A 20,780-nucleotide genomic window follows, 5' to 3' on the forward strand; every position below is an offset into this window, starting at 1 on the left:
TTCCATTTCTCTTAGGATACTTTGGAGTGGGATTGTTGAGTCATGTGGTAAGTGTATGCTTAACTTTATAAAAAACTACAAAACCAGACTGATATCCCAGGTGTGGTGCCATTTTGCATTCTCACTAGTAATGTATGATTTCCAGTTGTTCTACATCCTGGTCAGCACTAGCTGTCATTTATTTCCATAGTCATTCTAGTAGGTGTGTAGTGATATCTCATGATTTTAATTTGCATTTCCCTAATGATTATACTGAATATCTTTTCATTTGCTTATTTGCCATTCATATATTTTCACGGTGAAGAGTACCTTTAGGTTTTTTGCCCATTTAAAAAAGAACTTTAGGTGTTCTCTTATTGTTGAGTTCTGAGAGAGTTCTTTTTTGGGGTACAAGTCCTCTGCTGGAAATGGATGTTTCACTCTGATGGCTGCAATTTTCTCAGAGCAGTATGAAGCAAGAGTGAGGATGAGGTAGGAAGTATAGGAAGTTTAAGGAAAAAGAAAAAAATATAAAATAGCCTCCTGAAGCAGAAGGGAAGTGAACTGATTAGGGATGCACGCTATGATTGCCTGGTGGCATCAGGGCCCTCTTGAGCCTTGTGGTCATGTAGTTAAGCTGGGACCAGTCACCGTGGGCATTTTTTTTTTCCAGCCATGATTAGTTGCATGAGTGGAGGGATGAAATAGGTGGAGGAGTAATTTTAATTGGGGCTTTAGTTTTGCCAAGTAGGTATAAGAAAACAGAAGTGGAGGAAGGGAGTTGAAGGGACATGCAAGGAATAAATTACAGTGACTGACCATGGAATCTAAGTGAAGTCAGAATGGAAGAGAACAAGGATGAGGGACAGTGAAAAGGGGTTAGGATCAATAGATTGGAGGTTCTAGCATAGCCAAAGGATTGTGGGGGTTGGGCACAAAAGGGAGGGAAACCGGGAGGCAGAAGACAGTTGTCTGAGGGAGAATGCTTGCTATCCAGGAAATGTCAAGGTTACAGTTCCCAGTAATGATTGGGGCATAGTCATAGATATGAGTGAGATATGAGTGTGCCTGAGTTGGGTAGGAAATTCCAATGGGAAAAAAAAATCACTGGGAGAAGACAGTTCAAGGAACTGTGAGGCCAGAGTCACTACTACAGGGTAGTAGGCATATCTGATGATATGAAAGTCAAAACTTTTTTTTTTTTTTTTTTTTTGAGATGGAGTTTCGCTCTTGTTGCCCAGGCTTGAGTGCAATGTCATGATCTTGGCTCACCACAACCTTGACCTCCTGCCTCAGCCTCCTGAGTAGCTGGGATTACAGGCATGTGCTACCATGCCTGGCTAATTTTGTGTTTTTAGTAGAGACAGGGTTTCTCCATGTTGGTCAGGCTGGTCTCAACTCCCAACCTCAGGCGATCCACCCACCTCGGCCTCCCAAAGTGCTGGGGTTACAGGCGTGAGCCACTGCGCCCAGCCAAATTTTTTTTTTTTTTTTTAAATGGAAGAGGAAGGGAGAATGATCTAGAAGCTGCTATGAAAAGGAGAAAAGCAGCTACTCTACCTCCAGGGGCACTGAGTGTATGTGAGAAGAAGCTGAGCTTGGATCAAGTGATGTGGTCAGGAGAGGAAGGGAAGCTACTAGGACCCCAGAAAGTTGGCCTGGGATTGGAATCCTAGGAGGGGAAAAGGTTGACTTCTGGCTACAGAGGGACATACAGAGAGGTGTTTTTTGAAGGACTCCATGGATTTATCTAGAACTGTGCGGCTCAATACAGCAGCCACTGGCCACATGTGGCTAACTTAAATTTAAACTCATTAAAATAAAAAGTAAATAAATAAAAGTAAAATTCAGTTCCTCCGTCATAGTAGCCACAGTACAATGCTCAGTAGCCACAGTCGTGGTCAGTGGCTCTTGTACTGGACAGTGCGGATGTAGAACATTTCCATCACTGCCAAACATTCCGATAGCCATAGTGACATTAGGGCCATGGGCTCTGAGAGTGGCCGCACCGTGTCTTGTCTCATCCCTAGACCTTTCTGTGGAAATATGAAGAGCAACCACAGTGCTCAGCCATGCTGTGAGGAATTAAGAGAAGGGACTGTACTGAGTTTAGAAAGAGATGGAAAGGGAAGGGCAGTGGCTCCTCCCTTGGCGGTGGCCGCCATCCTGGAGCTGCGGGAAGGGAGCTGTAGTCAAAGCGAACGGGCCGAGAAGGAAGCTGAAGAGCTGGAGTGGAGGTCAGGTTTCTGAGCCTCCTGGAGGCTGCACCTTCAGATGATCAGATATGTGGCAGGAGTGGGAAGGGAACACAGAATGAAGGGGGATCCGTTTCTCTAATCCAGCGACTGGGGATTACACTGTGGCATCATTTTATGCCCAAAGGTGGGAAGGCCTGAGCGTGCTGGTTACATAGATAGAAAAGTCATTTGTATTCATTTCTGTAGAATGTATTTATCTTTGGCTGCTCCCCAGGTGCGTGCTTCTTAAGGGGTCACGTGGGTAATGTGCGTGGTAAATAATCAGTGCTGCTTGAACATTTATGCCTCTTCCTCTCTGTCTTGTGTGTGAAGGGCCACATCTGACACGCTGACCTCAGGGATATGTCGCTGCCATAAGATTTTAACCCCGATATATGAAATTTGACAATTTAGAGGCATAGAATAGAATCATGCTTAGTTTTTGAGAGTCCGTAATCATTGAAGAGTAACATTATTTACTTTCACCGCCCCCAAAAGGAAAGCTCTCTGAAAATTAAATGACTAGTTTTACATTTTTAAAGTGTATATAATTGGTGAAATGGTCTCATTTCTTGCTTCCCCCAACTCAAAAGGGACAAAGTGATAAATTCATAAGTAAAAACATTTTTTTTTTGGTGAAGATCTGGAGACTTTAATATGGGATTTATGATGGCTAAAGAGCATTACTTATCCAAGAGCAACCTGTAATCCAGGGAGGAAGTTATGAGTTTTTGGTTCATTTTGTGGTCAACCTCATTCCTTCTAGTTTTGTCTCTGGCCTAAACTGTGAGAGAAAATAATTGGAAATGCTATGATGAAAATAATAGAACGATTCCTCTTGTTGCCATGGTGACAAGAATAAATTGAATCCATTGCTCTGAAAAATTGCCCGAAAGTGTACTTTAGCATTCCACAGTGGGTGTATTTGTTGAGAATTTTAATCTGTCAGCTTCCATCAAAATGGTACAGCACTCAGAGAAATGTTTCACATCTATACTTTTGGCTGGTTTTTGTTATTTGTTTTATTTTTTAAAATTTTATAGATCTGGGGGTACTTGTGCAGGTTTGCTGTGTGGGTATATTACATAATGGTAAGGGTTAGGCTTCTAGTCTACCCATCACCCAATTATTGTAAAAGAAAGCAACCATCATTATATTGAAAATTTAAATAATTTTCTAAAAGCATCCTGCCAGGTACAAATCTAAAAGCAGATTACAGTTTTGTTTCCACTGTCATGGAAAATGTCATTGTCAGCACCAACCGAGTTTTGGATCAGGTCATTGACAATCATTGGTATGGCACAGGACTCAAAAGATCTGGTTGCGAAACCAAAGGATGTGGATTCCCAATCTCATTCAGTGTAAAACAGTCATATAGGATTACAAGAAGAAATAAACCCTAGTGCCTCAGTTTTTCTGTTGAATTTTTGGTAATGAGCATTTTAATAATAGTGATAGTTAGCATGTACAAGATGCACCAAGCATCTTGTGGATGTTGTCCATGCTCTTAACAGCAACTCTTAACATGTAAGTATTATCATCTATAGTTTGCAGATAGAAGAAACTGAAACTCAGAGAGGCAAAGCAACTTGCTTAAGGTCACACAGCAAAGTGGAGAGCTGGGATTTAAGCCCGACTGCATCTTGGCTCTAGACTCCGTGCCTCCTGACAGTGCTGGTTGCTCCTAACTTGCAGTAACACTGTTGACTTCTAAATATCTGAGCATCTATCCTGAGCAGTATATGCAAAAGAGTTAACACTGGCCTGAAAGGCCTTTGCCAGGGTGGGGAAAGAAGTGCGTATCTAGCACTCTGTCTGTTTATTTTTTTTCTGAGGTAGAGTCTCCCTCCATTGCCCAGGCTGGAGTGCAGTGGCATGATCTCGGCTCACTGCAATCTCCATCTCCCTGGTTCAAGCAATTCTTCTGCCTCAGCCTCCCAAGTAGCTGGGACTACAGGCCTGCACCACCATGACCAGCTAACTTTTTTGTATTTTTGGAAGAGACAGGGTTTTGTCATATTGGCCAGGCTGGTCTTGAACTCTTGACCTCAAGTGATCTGCCCACCTCAGCCTCCCAAAGTGCTGGAATTACAGGCATGAGCACTGTGTCTGGCTGTACTCTGGTTTTGATCATTTATTTTGCTGTCTTTAGGATTTTGTTTTCTCATTTTAAAAACAGTTGATCTTCTGTGAAGAAAAACTTTTGGCTGGCCGTGGTGGCTCACGCCTGTAATCCTAGCACTTTGGGGGCTCAGGCGGGTGGATCACGAGGTCAGGAGATTGAGACCATCCTGGCTAACATGGTGAAACCCCGTCTCTACTAAAAATAGAAAAATTGGCCGGGCATGATGGCGGGCGCCTGTAGTCCCAGCTACTTGGGAGGCTGAGGCAGGAGAATGACATGAACCTGGGAGGCGGAGCTTGCAGTGAGCCGAGATTGCATCACTGCACTCCAGCCTGGGTGACAGTGTGAGACTCTGTCTCAAAAAAAAAAAAAAAAAAAAAAAAAAAGAAAAGAAAAACTTTTGGGTAAGAACCAAGAACCTGTTTCTACCTTGTTTTTCTAAGAAGTGCCCTTCCTGTGGTGTCTTCCCAAGCAACCAGGAGACAGGTGGTTATTCTGTTACCTTCTGAAGTCAAACCCCTGAATGAACGCAGAGAATCTCTGAGTACCCGCAAATCCTGATTCAAAATCCTGATTCATATGTACCTAATGTGATCCTGAGGCCTGATTCATATGACATAAATACTGTGTGTGTGTATTGCTGAATATGGTTAAAACTTCCTCTCCTCCCTCCCCTTATTTCTCCAGGAAACTGACTTTTTCCTCCCCATAGTCCACTTGAAATTCCAGGAAAAGGAACCGATGTGCAAAGGAATTGTGGCCTGGAGAAACATAGTGTATTTAGAGAATTGCATGTAAACGGATAAATAGGTGTAGGAGGAGAAGCTGGAAGACATTGTCCTAAATTTTATTCCATAAAACACTAGTTCTGTGAGACACTCTATGTAAATTGGTCCCATGATCAGTATGTTTGGGGCATGCTGCGTGTTATATTCTCTGTTGTCTTAGATTGGATTTCTGGGAAACAGACTCTGAGGTGGAGACTTATGTGCAGAAGGTCTCCTGGCGAATGCTCCAGGGAGATGTGCGTGTAAGGAAGTGAGACAGACCCACCTCAGGCCCCTAGGACTTCCTCTGGCCAGGCACCCTGTGCCTACTTGTGTCATGGGACGCAGGGCCCATCTCTTCCCAACTCCACACTCTGTGACCACACGCTAGTAGCTTGACATCAGCCATGGTGCAATGATTGGCATTACAAAAATGGACATATGCTTCAAATTGGGGCCTGACTTACTGTTTTGTTGATTGCCAGGCTTAAAAAAGTGATGGAAAGGATGCTAATAATGCATATTAAACCAAAAAAGTGTGTCACATCTGTAGCTGTGACATTGTGAATAGCACAAAAATTGAGAACACATGCTTCTGATACTTGAAAACCCTTATCGGATTCAACAAAGAATTCACTCATGTCATTGTCTATCAGGTGAAGCTCTGATGCACGTTTTTTGCTTTCACTTTTGCCTTATTCATTAATATAAATGAAATGTCAATCAACCTTCACGTTGTGTCTACGCTCAATCATCCCTGATGACCCTACACTGACTACAGATGCAGAATTCAGCAAAAACCAATGAAAGCATTCGGTGAGAATCAATGGCTATATGGAGCTTACAGTAAACCGTATTGTGTATTTTATTATTATGTATACATTGTGTGTTACAAGTCCGTTATATCAGCACCATTTATAGTAAACTCATGTAGTTGGTGAACCTTTACCAGCACATCACTGGGGCTGGTGGAGTCTGGGTGGGAGCATCTGAGATTGCTTGAGCCAAATTGGAGAATGCTTGAGGCAAAGTCTGCTGGCAAAGACATCCCGTGCCTCTCAGGACTGGCAGTAGCCCACTGTAGACATGGCCTCAGTGTACACACAGACAGGTTTCGGAACATGGGGCCCTGGGTCACTCATGCTCCCTGTAGTTGGAATTCTACCAGGCACATTCCACAGCCTCCACACTGATACCTGATGTGGTTGGAGCTGAGGTCTCAGACTATCCTCCAGAGAGCGTTAGAGTTGGGATGGCCTTTCAGAGATGTCCCAAATTGAGGCAAGAGGGCCAGGCCTTTAGATCACCAGTCACTGATACCCAAAGCACATCCTTGGTTAAGACAGTGCTCTGTGGCTAAGGACAAATCCCAGTGAGAGCCAGAGCTCTGGATGGTGGCCTGTGAATGGTCAGTGGCCAATATTCCCGGAAGCTGGAGGATAGGTTTGTCTACCCTGAAGAGGAAAGTTGGCTGGAGCACTGCAGTGGTTATTAGGCCCTCTTAGAAATTCATAATGTTTATTAGCATTTAAAAGGCTCTGAAGAATCCTGCAGTTAGCTTTGTCCTGCTAGCACTACCTCAATTTATTTCACCAAGAAACCATTTTGTGTGTCTGTGTCTGTAACATCCCTTTGAATTAGTATTCTACAGAACACATTCGGGAAAAGCTGGGTCAGAGAGAAAGGCAAGGTCAGACTGTAAAGGGCTGAGTCTGCCTGGCTAGGCAGTTTTGATTTTATGCTGTGGACACTGGGGAGCTATTCTGATTTGACTTGCATTTTGGAGAAAGCACTTTGGAAGTGTGTGTCGGATTGATTGGTGTGGGAGAGATGGAGGAGCAAGTCTATTTAAGAGGCTGCCACGTCTTCCAAGGGACAGATGATATGGGCCTGGATTTGGATGACAGAGAGAAGAGGCAAATCGGAGGAATATTTAAGAGAGAGAATCAATAGTGTTTAGTGATAAGTTATTTTCCCTTTACCCTGTAATCTAGCTCAGTGTTATTTACATCTTCTTCTCATTTCCAAATAGGTTTCCTTCCCTTCCCTTTCCTTTTCCTTTTCCTTCCTTCCTTCCTTCCTTCCTTCCTTCCTTCCTTCCTTCCTTCCTTCCTTCCTACCTTCCTTCCTTCCTTTTCCTTTAATTATCTTCTCCTTCTATTATTTATGTGTCCCTGAAATGGTGTATTGAACAACTTCACCTACAGAAAAAGTTTTGTATACTCATCTTTCCAGGCTCCATTTGGTTTGCATCCATTTCATCCTCTTGTGTTCTGGGATGAAAAAAATGAGGATGAACTGGGCAGCATCCTGTGACCATTTCACAGTTGTTGTTTTGGAATTTAGTGTTCTGATGGCTTTTCCAATGTGTGCGAAATTGCTTTAAGTCTATAGTACAAATAAGTAGGAAATGAGGGGGATGCAAACATATTCTCATACATTTAACACAGGATTGATTTGTTCCTGTACACTTCAGTTTTTATTACTATTGGAAGAATATGATTTCTTTGTAAGAAGCTGATCTCTTTTTATCAGCTCTAGAGGAGGGAGGGTTGACTTAGTTTCTAGACACTGTCTACCCTACTTTCTCACTTCATGTTATTTTATTGGCAAAGAATCTCTCTGTTTAGGGTATTTAAAAACATGGAATCAACTCTGATGCTCTTTCTCTTTATACTTTTCACAGGAAAAGAAGTTTAAATCAATAACTGAAGTAAGTGTTCATGGTACCCAGAGATTCCACTTCCTGATAGCCTGCCTTATGTGAATTAACGTGTACAATTGAAGGTAATTCTAGTGCAGATAATGAATTAATCTCCAGAAAGGGAGCTTCCCCTCTTTTGGGGTACTGAGGGCACTCACAGAAAATAACGGACCAGGGTTTTTTCTTCACCTCTAGAATTGCAATTATTTTAATTTTATTTATTTATTTATTTTGAGACAGAGTTTTGCTCTTGTCACTCCAGTGCAATGGCACGATCTCCCTCACTGCAACCTCTGCCTCCCAGATTCAAGAGATTCTCCCGCCTCAGCTTCCCCCAGTAGCTGGGATAACAGGCTTGTGCCACCACACCCAGCTGATTTTTGTATTTTTAGTAGAGACAGGGTTTCACCATGTTGGCCAGGCTGGCCTTGAACTGCTGACCTCAGGTGATCCATTCACCTCAACCTTGCAAAGTGCTGGGATTACAGGTATGAGCCACCGTGCCCAGCCACGGTGAATTTAAAAATTCAGTAGAATTTTTAAATAGTTGGACCAGAGAAGAAGCATGTTTTCAACCATGCCAACGGAATCAATTTTGGATTTTTAATTTGGGGAATTTTCTCAGATCTGGAAAAGTTATTGTAAATCAAGGTTGAAGTAAAGTTGGTTTACATATTTGACATATTTACCTTTTGGAAAACACAATTTAGGACTTTATGTTCACGTCTTTGTTTTCATACTGACAAAGGGGCTGTTTCTAAGACCTCAGTACCCCACACATTGCAGGGGTGTTGCTGGGCTGTCTTTCGCTGCATTGTGAGAGGCCTCTTGAGGGAGCATGGAGAGCTGTTGGGCCTTGAAAAAGCCCAGCCAGCTGCTAAAAAGCTCAGCTGAGACATCACTGGAGAGGCTGTGCATGAGCAGCCAAAGGCTATTTGCTGAGCAGAAGCTTCTGGACGCCGACCAGCTGGACGCTGACCACACAGAAGAGAAGTGGTCATTAGGGTCCTCAGCCTCCCTGGGCCAACCAGCTCTGGTGCTGAGTGGGCAGGAGGCAGCTTGTGGGAACTGAGAACTGCTGAGGTGATGCTGAGAACTGTTGCTGAAGAAGGGACAATGGAAACCCTTGCCCATGATTCTGTCTCCAGACAGCAGACCCAGAATTCTAGGTTTGATTACCAGCACCATAGATGGAATGCTCACAGGCCTTCTGTGCATCTGTACTGGCCCAGTAGGAAAACTAAGCTTGGCCCTGGCTGCACCCTGCAACCTCAGCACCCAGGAATCTGCTACTCTGAGCTGAGTCACCAGACTTGGTACTCGGGGTGTGAATCTTTTTGGGACAGGATTCCTAAAAAGGGATCCTCTTCTAGGGTTCCAGAGCAGTTATTTGTAACACGTAGAATGGGCAAAAGATTAGAATCCAGAATACAGAAAAGATTCTTACCAATCTGTAAGAAAAAAATTTTTTTTAAATAAATGAAAAAATCAATCACTAAGAAAAAGACATTAAAAAACAGGCAAAAGACATGAATGAACATTTCACAGAAGAAAAAAACATAAATGGCCAATAAGTTTATGAAAAAATGTTCCACCTCATTAACAAGAGGGAAAATATAAATTTTAAACCAACTGGCCTGGCGAGGTGGCTCACGCCTGTAATCCCAGTGCTTTGGGAGACCGAGATGGGAGGATCACTTGAGGCCAGGAATTGAAGGTTGCAGTGAGCTATGGAGATGCCACTGCACTGCAGCCTGGATGGCAGAGCAAGACCCTGTCTCAAACAATAAAATAAAACAACACCCACTCAATTGGCAAAAAATAAAGTAAAATAATACAAAGTGTTGCTGAGGCTGTGAAGCAGAGGCCTCTCCCACAATGCTGTTAGGAGCGTGAATAGGCATAACTGCATCAGAAGACAATTTCACATCAATGAACAAAGTTGAATCTTCTAGCACCTCTGCAATTACACTGAGGAATGTATTACAAGGACTATAATTGGCAGGAGTATGCATAGTATCATTAGTTATAACAGTAAAAATATAAAACAACCCAATATGTTCATTAACAGGGGTGGATAGGTACATTTTGGCATATTCATACAGCAGAATACTATGCACAGTGAAAACGGAGGAAGTACACTTCCAAGAATCAATACTGGTGAATCTTAGAAACAAAGTAAAAGCAACAACAAAAGAGCAAGTCATAGAAGAATGCATCCAGTATGGTTCAATTTACATGAAGTCGAAAAACAGACAAAAGTCAATAATGTGTTGCTTAGAGATATGGGGTAGAATTGAAAGAAAAGTAAAAGATTAAATAATGTGAAAATCAGATAGTGGCTACCTATGGTGGAAGATGGAGAGTGAGGGGGTGTGATGGACATGCGTACGAAGAGAGTGTCCCCATCATTGATGGATGGTGGTCCATTACCTAAGTTGGGTAGTGGCCATGTAAGTGTTTGCTTTGTTATTATTTAAACTATATATTAGACTATACATTATTTAAACTATATATGTGTGTATACAATTACTCTGCATGATATATTTTATAATTTTTAAAGAAAAGGGAAGAAGGAGGAGGAGGAAGAGAGGAAGATGATGACTATGATGATGACAAAGGAGACAGCAAGTAATGCTTTGGGTCCCCGTGTGAGGCACATTCAGCACTGTGTGGATGGTTATCTGGGGGAAGTAATAGATATGTCCTCACCATTTCTATAGTCTCTGGACTCCAAATGTATCCTTGATCAGATTGGATCTTTGTGGTGCTTCACTGAGACTACACACCTGTCCAAACTGTAGGTTCGGGGATGGCTTCCTGGAGAAGCTAATGCTTGAGTTGAAGCCTAAGGGCACAGAGACATATATGATGATATATAGCATGATTGTCATTCATTTAACAAATATTTATTGAGGTTCTATTGAAAAAAAAAGGAACAGGGAGATATAAAGTTGTATCTGAAAACAGTGTCGTGAGTTTGCATCAGTGAAGAAACTGATGTTAGAAAGATATCATTTTTAGTTGTAATAGCATCAGGAGAATCTTAGAGGCGTAGAAGTTCATAGCTGGGAATAGAAGGAAGAAACAGCTACTGAGCATTACTAGAGTTGGGCATTGTGTTAGGTGTTTAACTCTGCAGGTGGGTGAAAAGGGCATTCTGGGTGAACAGAAAGCCTCTGCAAAGGACAGAGGAGGGAATGACAGGGTGTATTGAAGAAATGGTGAGCAATATGGCTTGAGTGGAATACACTAACAAGTTAGCATTTATTGCAGGGGTTGGACAATTTTTTTTTGGTAAAGGGCCAGATGGTAAATATTTTAGGCTTTGTGGACAATACGGTCTCTGTTGCAATGACTTAACTCTGCTGCTATAGCAGGAGAGAAGCCATAGATCATACAGGTGTGGCTGTGTTCCAATAAAACTTTACTTGTAAAAACAGGTGGTGGGCTGAATTTGGTCCACAGACCAGAGTTTACAAACCCCTGGTTTATTGAATGCTTTGTTATGTGACCAGCTCCGGGCTAAGCACTTCATATGCATGATCTCAATTCTGAAAACAATCATGGAAGCAGGGCACTCAATATTACCATTGCCTTCTATTTACAGACATAGAGACCAAGGCTCAGAGAAGTGAAGGTCACGTAGAGGTAGGATTTGAGTCAGAGAGTCTTACCCCCATGGTTCACTCTTAATCACTGTGCTGGCCCGGTAATTAGAGGGATGGGTTACAGAGGACGGGCTGTCGCAGAGATTCCTGATGTCAGACAAAGAGTCATCTTGGTTAGATAATGGAGGGCCGTGGAGGGTTATGAAAGAGACTGACATAATCAGGGTTCTCCCACTCCCTGTTCTTCCCAGCCTTGTTCTCCCTCACTGGGGTGTGACCTGTTGAGCTGCTCTCACTCAGGCTCTCACAAGCAGAACATCAAAGACAGAGTCTAAGATTATTTGGGATCAGCCTTGCCAAGAGGGCAGCATGGCACGGGAGGGAGTGGTCCGGTGCCAGGGGGAGGGGGGCGACTGTTGAGTGCAGGCTGGGCCTCTTCCTTGACAGGCTGGGAGCACATGGCCTGCAGTAGAGGCTGAAAGGCCTTCAGGGAAACGTTAGGGACCGGTTTTCTGGACTGGCCACAGAAAAAAGCCCTTGTTGGCTCCTGGGTGTCTTGTTCAAATTGGGGAGCTGGTGCTGACACCATCAGCAGCCTGCCCCATGGCAGCCTTCTCGCTTCAGAACAGTCTGTCAAGCTCACTTTTCCACTTTCTAAGCCTTCCCAAACACAAGGATCGTGCCACTTCTGTGTGGAGAGATGACACGATTTTAATTTCATCAGGAGACAGTCACTGACTCATTTCCCCCTGACCCGGCAGATGAGAACGGATGAGAAAGGGTCCACACGACCATGTTCGAAAACGGGCCAGACAGAGGATGGGAACCAATCCCTAGTTGTGTCATATTCTAATCCACACCATCATGGCTGGAAAGGGCGTTTCAAGGCCAGATCTTGATCTTTATGCTATACTGTAGATCAGTGTCCTCTGAAGTATGCTCCATAGGAGCATAAGAGCCCTACTCTTACAATATGCTCTTTATTTATTTATTTATTTATTGAGACGGAGTTTTGCTCTTGTTGCCCAGGCTGGAGTGCAGTGGCTCGATCTTGGCTCACTGCAACCTCTGCCTCCCAGGTTCACGCCATTCTCCTGCCTCAGCCTCCCAAGTAGCTGGGATTACAGGCACGCGCCACCACACCCAGCTAATCTTGTATTTTTAGTAGAGACGGGGTTTCATCATGTTGGCCAGGCTGGTCTCAAACTCCTGACCTCAGATGATCCACCCGCCTCAGCTTCCAAAAGTGCAGGGCTTACAGGCATGAGCCCCTGCACCCGGCCTACGATATACTTTTTAAAAAGAGTTCCAGAATGGATACATTTGGAAATCCCCAAGTGCTCCACCCCATCTCTTGGAGCTACATGATACACGAGAGCACTTTAAAGGCTCGGACACGTTTTTATTTTATTTTTTATATTTTAAGACAGAGTCTCAATCTGTCGCCCAGGCTGGAGTGCAGTGGCGTGATCTCAGCTCATTGGAACCTCTACTTCCCGGTTCAAGCGATTCTCCTGCCTCAGTCTCCCGAGTAGCTGGGATTACAGGCAAGCACCATCATGCCTGGCTAATTTTTGTATTTTAGTAGAGATGGGGTTTTGCCATGTTGGCCAGACTGGTCTTGAACTCCTGCCTGTCTTGGCCTCCCAACGTGCTGGGATTACTGGTGTAAGCCACTGTGCCCGGCTGGCACATTTTATAATAAAGAATCATAAACCCATCCTTTAACTTGGCCGTCCTAAATGTAGTTTACCAAACAAAACCCTTGCTTCCAGTAATACCTGTAAAAATCCTGTAGTGCTAGTGTTCCCTAGATCTCATTTTGGAAAATAATGTTGCCGGTAATTACAGGTGATTAGGGTCAAGGTTTTTCCTTTTTTTTTTTTTTTTTTCTTTTTTAAGTGGGATCACTGAATAATCTGTGATTTAGAAAAATAACCCAGGCAGCAGGTTAAAAGCTGAATTAAAGAGAGTTAGACTCAAGCTAGGTAAAAGGATCTAACTAAAGGCAAGAAAACTAGTCCAAGAAAAATGATGGCACAAAGTATTGATAGTGATCATGAGGGTGGAAAGGGGTGGATTTTTGTCTCAACACTTTTCTGAGATGGGATTGAAAGACTGTGTGATGGATTGAACATGTAAGGCGAAGGAGAGGCAAAGATCAAGGTTGTCCCTGCATTTTCCAGTGTGGTTGACCAGATGGATGGCTATGCTGTTAACCAGGACTGGAAACACAGAGGGAGAATTTGCAACATGGTTGCCTTTTAAAACAGCAAGTGTCAGAGCCGGTTCCATCCCAGTCTGAGTCCATACAGTTGATGTCACAGAGCAAGTATGGGCAAGAGCAGCACTGCCCCCCAGGCTCTGGCAGAGATGGACAGTTTCTATATCTGACAGGCTCCTCTGCTGCGCTCCAGCTTCCCTGTTCAGTTTCTGTCTTCAGCTCCGGGTGTGAAACCTAGCAGGGTACATTGGCTGGGAAGTAAACAAGTCTCTTTCCCGTCAAAATGCTTAATTACAGCAATACATTATGACACAATTGGCCAGCCTGGTCTCTCAGAAAGGCTCACAAACAAGAACGATTGTTTTTGAGTGGGAGTTTCCAGGCTATTTGTCAGAGACTTTAGGGAAGTCAAAGTGGCGATAGTTTGTCAGAAGCAGCAATTAAAAATTGCCTCTGGATGTGTGTGAGACTGAAAGATATTTAAAAGCAGCGTAAATACTAGACTGTTACCCCCTCAGTATTGGAAGAAATTGTAACAAAAAATTACAGCATTGTCCTATGTTGCAAACAAATGAAAACTGAAAAGTATGAAGAAAAGTACAGCATGACATAAAACATCAAAATGTGAAGACTGTGGTTTCCTGGGAAGGCCACGAGAGAGGTCAGTTTATTAATATTATGACCTTGTGTCCTACTGACAGGAAATTAAGGTTCATTTCTAGAACCACCATTCTGTAATTTATAACTGCTTCCGCAAAGTTCTTCTGTAGTCCACATTCTACCACATCAATTTAGACACCGTTACTTAGTTACATGTTCATATTTTAGCTTCACATTTATTGAGGGTCAATATTAGAAAGAGCTACACGAAGAACATTTCTACATCTTCTGCAAAACTCTTGACGATACTTTTTTGGGGACTTTGTTTCTCCATAGAAGGATTCACACACTCAGTTTTTAAAAGAATCTGGCACAAGAAAAAAGAAAATTGTTGTTTCCATTTCTTGTTGTATTTCTTTTTTTGTTTGTTTTAGCTGTGTAGAAAATGACAGTAAACGTAACAATAAATCGTGTAGATGCTCTGTTTCCTATATCACCACTGCCTTGTGTGAGTTCCATGAAACAGAGCTCTGCAAGGTACTCTGTGCTTGAATACAATTGGGAAATACTGGTGTACAACATTTCTCTTGGAGATTCATGAACGTATTAGTATACTAAAGGCTCAGAGAGCCTGAAGAAAAGATACCTATGTTATTTTTAATTTAATGTTATTTTTATTTTTTGATGGAATCTCACTCTATTGCCCAGGCTGGAGTGCAGTGGCATGATCTTGGTTCACCGCAACCTCTGCCTCCCAGATTCAAGCGATTCTTCTGCCTCAGCCTCCTGAGTAGCTGAAACCACAGGCGCATACCACCATGCCCGGCTAATTTTTGTATTTTTAGTAGAGACGAAGTTTTACCATGTTGGCCAGGCTGGTCACAAACTTCTGACCTTTGGTGTTCCACCTGCCTCGGTCTCCCAAGGTGCTGGGATTACAGGTGTGAGCCACTGCATCCAGCCAGAAACCTATGCTATTCTAACTCAGTTTTCCCTCCTCTCTATTTAAGGATATGAGCCTTTTAAAAATAGGTAACATCTATTTGGAACTAGATTTCCATATGATACTTGACTGTGGTAAAATATACATAACACAAAATGTACCATTTTAATCATTTTAAATATACAGTTCAATGACATTAGGAACATTGACATTGTTGTACAACTATACCACCATCCATCTCCAGAACCTTTTTCACTTTCCCAAACTTCTCATTAAACAGTAACTCCCTATTTCCCCCTCCTCCCAGCTCCTGGCAACCATCACTATTCTACTTCTCTAGAATACACTTTGGGGAACTACACATCCAATAGATTGATATATTTATACTGTGGTTTGAATGCGTCCCACAAGTTCATGTGTTGGAAACTTAGTCCCCATTGCGACAGTGTTGACTGTTAGGACCCTTAAGACGTGAGCAGGTCATGAAAGCTCTGCCCTCGTGAATGGATTAATGCTATTATCAAGGATTACTGAGGGAGAAGGTTAGTTATTGCTGGAATGGGTCCCTGATAAAAGGCATGAATTCAGCCCCTTCCTTTCTCTTGCACATATTCTCTCGCTCTTTTGCGTTCTGCCATGAGATGATGCAGCACAAAGGCCCTCACCAGATGCAGTTGCCATGCTCTTGTACTTCCAGCCTCCAGAATTGTGAGCCAAGTAAACTTCTATTGTTTCTAAATTACCCAGTCTCGGGTATTGTGTTATAGCAACACAAAATGTCCTAAAACCAATTTGTGTTGGCCTCCTTTAATGAGGTTTTGATTTAAAATTTTTACTTTAATTACCTTTTTATATTTTTACTATTTTGTTAGCTGCCTGAAATCCTTAAACTCTTTTTAAAGACAAGTAGCTTATCGACTATCAGTAAATCTCTTATAACTAGAGATTCAGAATGCATATTAGCATAGTAAAGACTCTGAGAAGAGAGGCTTAATAAGAAATTGGAAGTGTAACACCCTATGAACATTTGTATAGCTTAATTGTGAATAATAAAATCTCATGATTGCAAGGGGACTCCAAAGTTCTGTATTTGCATCATATTGAACCATTTGTAGTCAACCATAAACACGTTCTCTCATCACTCTGACTTTGCACATGCTGTTCCCCAGGCTTCAGATGACACCTTCATGCCCTCATGCAAGCAGAGTTAAGTACTCATTTCTTTCTCCATGTTTGTAAATAACCCGATTTACACTTCTCTTATGCTGTATTTTAGTTTATTATAAATATTTGTTCACATGGCTATGTCCCCACTGGACTCTGAGGCAGAGGATATTTTGTTTAACTCCATGTGTTGCAGCTAGCAGATGATAGATACTCAATAAATGTTTATTAAATGAACTAATCTAGTGCAACCATCCATTCAATGCTGTGAATAGTTTCTAGGACATTCCTGCATAGGCGTCTAATCTATGGCTGAATACCAATATCAGAAAACCCTGCCACCTGAGACAACTCATTAATCTATTGACAATCCTGACTGTTCAAGAAGTTATTTCTATAAAGAATGATCTGTCTTAAGATAGGAATCAGCACCATTACAATTGTAAGCTTATGAAAGGTGTATTTTTTTTTTTTTTTTTTACTGTTTTGTCCACTATTGTATCCCTGGCATCTAGGACAGACCTTAACACATAGTAGGCACTCAAGAAATATTTGAGTAATAATAAATGCTATCATACTTTCTACTATTCCGTTTTCACACTGCTGTAAAGATACTACCTGAGACTGGGTAATTTATAAAGGAAAGAGGTTTAGTTGACTCACAATTCCACATGGCTAGGGAGTCCTCAGGAAACTTACAATCATGGTGGAAGGTGAAGGAGAAGCAAATATACCTTCTTCATAAGGCAGCAGCAAAGGAGGAACTGCCAAATACTTATAAAACCATCAGATCTTGTGAAAACTCACTCATTGTCAGGAGAAAAACATGAGGGAACAGCCCCCATGATTCAATAACCTCCCACCAGGTCCCTCACCTTGATACATGGGGGTGACAATTTGAGATGAGATTTGGGTGGGGACACAGAGCCAAACCGTATCATACTTTGTATTAAAATAAGATGTGAGGTAATCTTTTATAACTTATTTAGCACTTTAGTAGTGTTTTAGTGAATGCATAACATAAGAATAAGAAATTTCTTATTTATTAGAAAGGAGGAAACAAAATTACTATTTATAACTGATAACATTTTATAGCTAGAAAAATCCAATACAATGAACTGATAGACAATGCAAAATTAGAAAGTTTAGCAAAGTTGCTTGTTACAAAACATATGTCTACAAAGTATATCTTCTCACATTCTAAAAACAGAAAGCCAATTAGTTAACATAATTAAAAAATCCTACTTGTAATAGCAGCAAAAATATGAAATAATTGGAAATAATCTTCGGAAGCATGCAGGATCAATGTGAAGAATGTAACAATGATAGTAGGATAATTTGTTAAGTATTCACAAAAACAATTGAGTTGGATCTCTACCTTATACCCTACACCAAATAAATTTTATATTGTTTAATTAATGTAAGTGATGGTAAATCAAGGTAAATGTAATGATGAAACTCTTGAAGAACCAGAGAAAAATATGTGTAAATATTTACGAGATCTTGTCAGATCTGGACTAGCATATATGTTAGTCCAGAAGACTGTTCTAAGCATATATATTTTTCCCCATAAGGAGGAAGACCAATGAATTTGATTACATTAAAACGAAAAACTTTTGTGTCAGAAAGTATCATAGAAATATATATATTTTTAAAAACACCTTTACTGAGGTATAATTGATATACAAAACACTTGGATATATTTAATGTATAAATTCCAACAAATTTGGAGCACCATCAGCAGTATCAGAGGTAAATGAAGAACTGGCTAAAACATTTGGAACATAAATGACACAGGAATTCAGTCCTCATCATAAACTTATATGAAATCAATAATAGGTACAATCTCTAATAGGAGAATGAAATAACACTTGAATGAGTAAGTTACAAATCAAGGAAATACAGTGGTCAATAATATTATGAAAACATGCCCCACCTCATTAGGAATAAAAAAGAAATTTAAATCTGAAGGGGCGGCCTGCCCCTCCACACCTGTGGGTGTTTCTCGTTAGGTGGAACGAGAGACTTGAGAAAAGAAATGAGACACACAGACAAAGTATAGAGAAAGAGAAAGTGGGCCCAGGGGACCTGCGCTCAGCTTACAGAGGACCCACGCTGGCACTGGTCTCTGAGTTCCCTTAGTATTTATTGATAATTATCTTTACCATCTTAAAGATAAGGGAGTGGCAGGACAATAGGATCATTGTAGGGAGGAAATCAGCAGTAAGACATATGAACAAAAACCTCTGTGACATGAATAAGTTTAAAGGAAAATGCTGTGCCTTGAGATGCATATGCAAACATCTCTATAAACCTTTTAGCATTATTTCAGCCTATCACATGGGGAGAAACCTTGGACAATACCTAGCTTTCCTAGGCAGAGGTCCCTGTGACCTTTGGCCGTGTACGTGTCCCTGGGTAGTTGAAATTAAGAGAATGGTGATGACTTTTAACCAGCAAGCTGCCTTCAGGCACTTGTTTAACAAAGACACATCCTGCACAGCCCAAAATCCATTAAACCTTGAGTCACCGCAGCACATGTCTCTTGCAAGGACAAGGTTGGGGGTAGGGTCACAGATTAACAGCATCTCAAATACAGAACAAAATGGAGTCTCTTATGTCTACTTCTTTCTATATAGACACAGTAACAGGCTGATCTCTCTCTTTTCCCCACATTTCCCCCTTTTCTTTTCAACAAAACCACCATTGTCATCATGACACCGAGATTACATACTTCACAAAGTAATAGAATATCACAAAGCAAGTGGAGGCAGGATGAGATCACAGGATGGTGTTAAAATTAAAATTAAAAATGAAATTTTGGGCATGCATAGTTATTGATAACATCTTATCAGGAAACAGGGTTTGAGAGCAGACAACCTGTCTGACCAAAATTTATTAGGTGGGAATTTCCTCGTCCTAATAAGCCTGGGAGCGCTACAGGAGGCTGGGGCTTATTTCATCCCTTCGGCTTCAACCGTAAGAGGTGGCATGCATCCAAGGGGGTCGTTTGTAGGCCTACCCTCAGAGCGCATTCTCTTTCTCAGGGATGTTCCTTGCTGAGAAAAAGAATTCAGCGATATTTCTCCTATTTGCATTTAAAAAGAGAAGAAATATGGCTCTGCTGCATCCGGCTCACCGGCGGCCAGTTCAAGGTTGCCTCCCTTGTTCCCTGAACATCGCTATTATCCTGTTCTTTTTTCAAGATGCCCAGATTTCATATTGTTCAAGCACACATGCTCCACAAACAATTTGTGCAGTTTAAGGCAATCATCACAGGGTCCTGAGGTGACATATACCCTCCTCAGTTTACAAAGAAGATGATGGAATTTAAGAGATTAAAGTCAAGACAGACATAAGAAATTATAAAAGTATTAACTTGGGAGAACTAATAAATGTCCATGAAATCTTCACATTTTATGTTTTTCTGCCGTGGCTTCAGCCAGTCCCTGCATTCAAGGTCCCTGACTTCCCACAACATTCTCCCTCCCTTTTCCTCTATATAAATGTGCCATGGTGATGAAGGTTTGTTCGTTAGTCAATGGTGCTCGATTGCGGTGTTTCCGTCTCCGTGGAGGCGCTTTCCTTTGCATCTCCGATGGGTTCTTTGTAGAACTTCAAATGTTTAGTGGGTATCCAAATAGGAAGCTGATTTTCTCCTGGTGAAACACAAGCAAAACCTCTTCCCCAGGTTATCACCTTCCCTATTTCCCATGTCTTATTTTTCTTGTCTTTCCACCAAATCAGTTTTCCTTCATGTGGACTGTTCTTTTTACCAGTAAGATGTTGTTCTGCAGAAGTAGTAGTCTGATTTCTATAAATGTTTAAAAAATTTAAAGTATAGAGTGCTAGATTAAGCTGCATCTGAGGAGTGGTACACTCCTTACTGTCTCCCCCTTTTTTTTGTTTAACTAACTGAGTTTTGAGTGTTCTATTAGTTCTTTCAACTATGGCCTGTCCTTGGGAATTATAAGGAATTCCTGTTGTATGTGTAATATTCCACTGATTTAAGAATTTTTGGAAAGCTTTACTACAATAAGCTGGTCCATTGTCAGTTTTAATTTTTTCTGGAACTCCCATTACAGCAAAACAAGATAATAAATGTTTTTTAACATGGGAAGTACTTTCTCCTGTCTGGCATGTTGCCCATATGAAATGTGAATAAGTATCAACTGTTACATGAACATATCCAAGTACAATGTAAAAGTCTTAATTGTACTGTGAGGAAGGAATGACCACTCCACAAGATCAATATTTTGAATAATGATGCCTGTTGGAGAATGTGTAGTAGCAAAAATCAAAAGTTGGAGTGGGGCTAAAGGATCTATCCTACTTATTTGCGCTGACTGAATTTTTTCTTCCACTAATTTAATTTCTTTTGTTGCTTCTGGGGTTAATATTCTTTTACTACTTAAGTCTGGATCTC

General features: G+C 41.5%; 1 long non-coding RNA gene across 1 annotated transcript in view; it reads left to right on the forward strand.

The window, feature by feature from the left end:
- Positions 1-1,440: 1,440 nt before the first annotated feature.
- Positions 1,441-20,780, forward strand: part of LOC108584774 — a 75,725-nt gene continuing 56,385 nt past the window's right edge. The window contains exons 1-2 of the long non-coding RNA XR_002520762.2: positions 1,441-2,216; positions 7,795-7,895. This is a non-coding gene — a long non-coding RNA (uncharacterized LOC108584774). The remainder of the gene's footprint in view (positions 2,217-7,794; positions 7,896-20,780) is intronic.

This window comes from Papio anubis, chromosome 4 (genome assembly GCF_008728515.1).
Source record: "Papio anubis isolate 15944 chromosome 4, Panubis1.0, whole genome shotgun sequence".
Classification (NCBI taxonomy): Eukaryota; Metazoa; Chordata; class Mammalia; order Primates; family Cercopithecidae; genus Papio; species Papio anubis.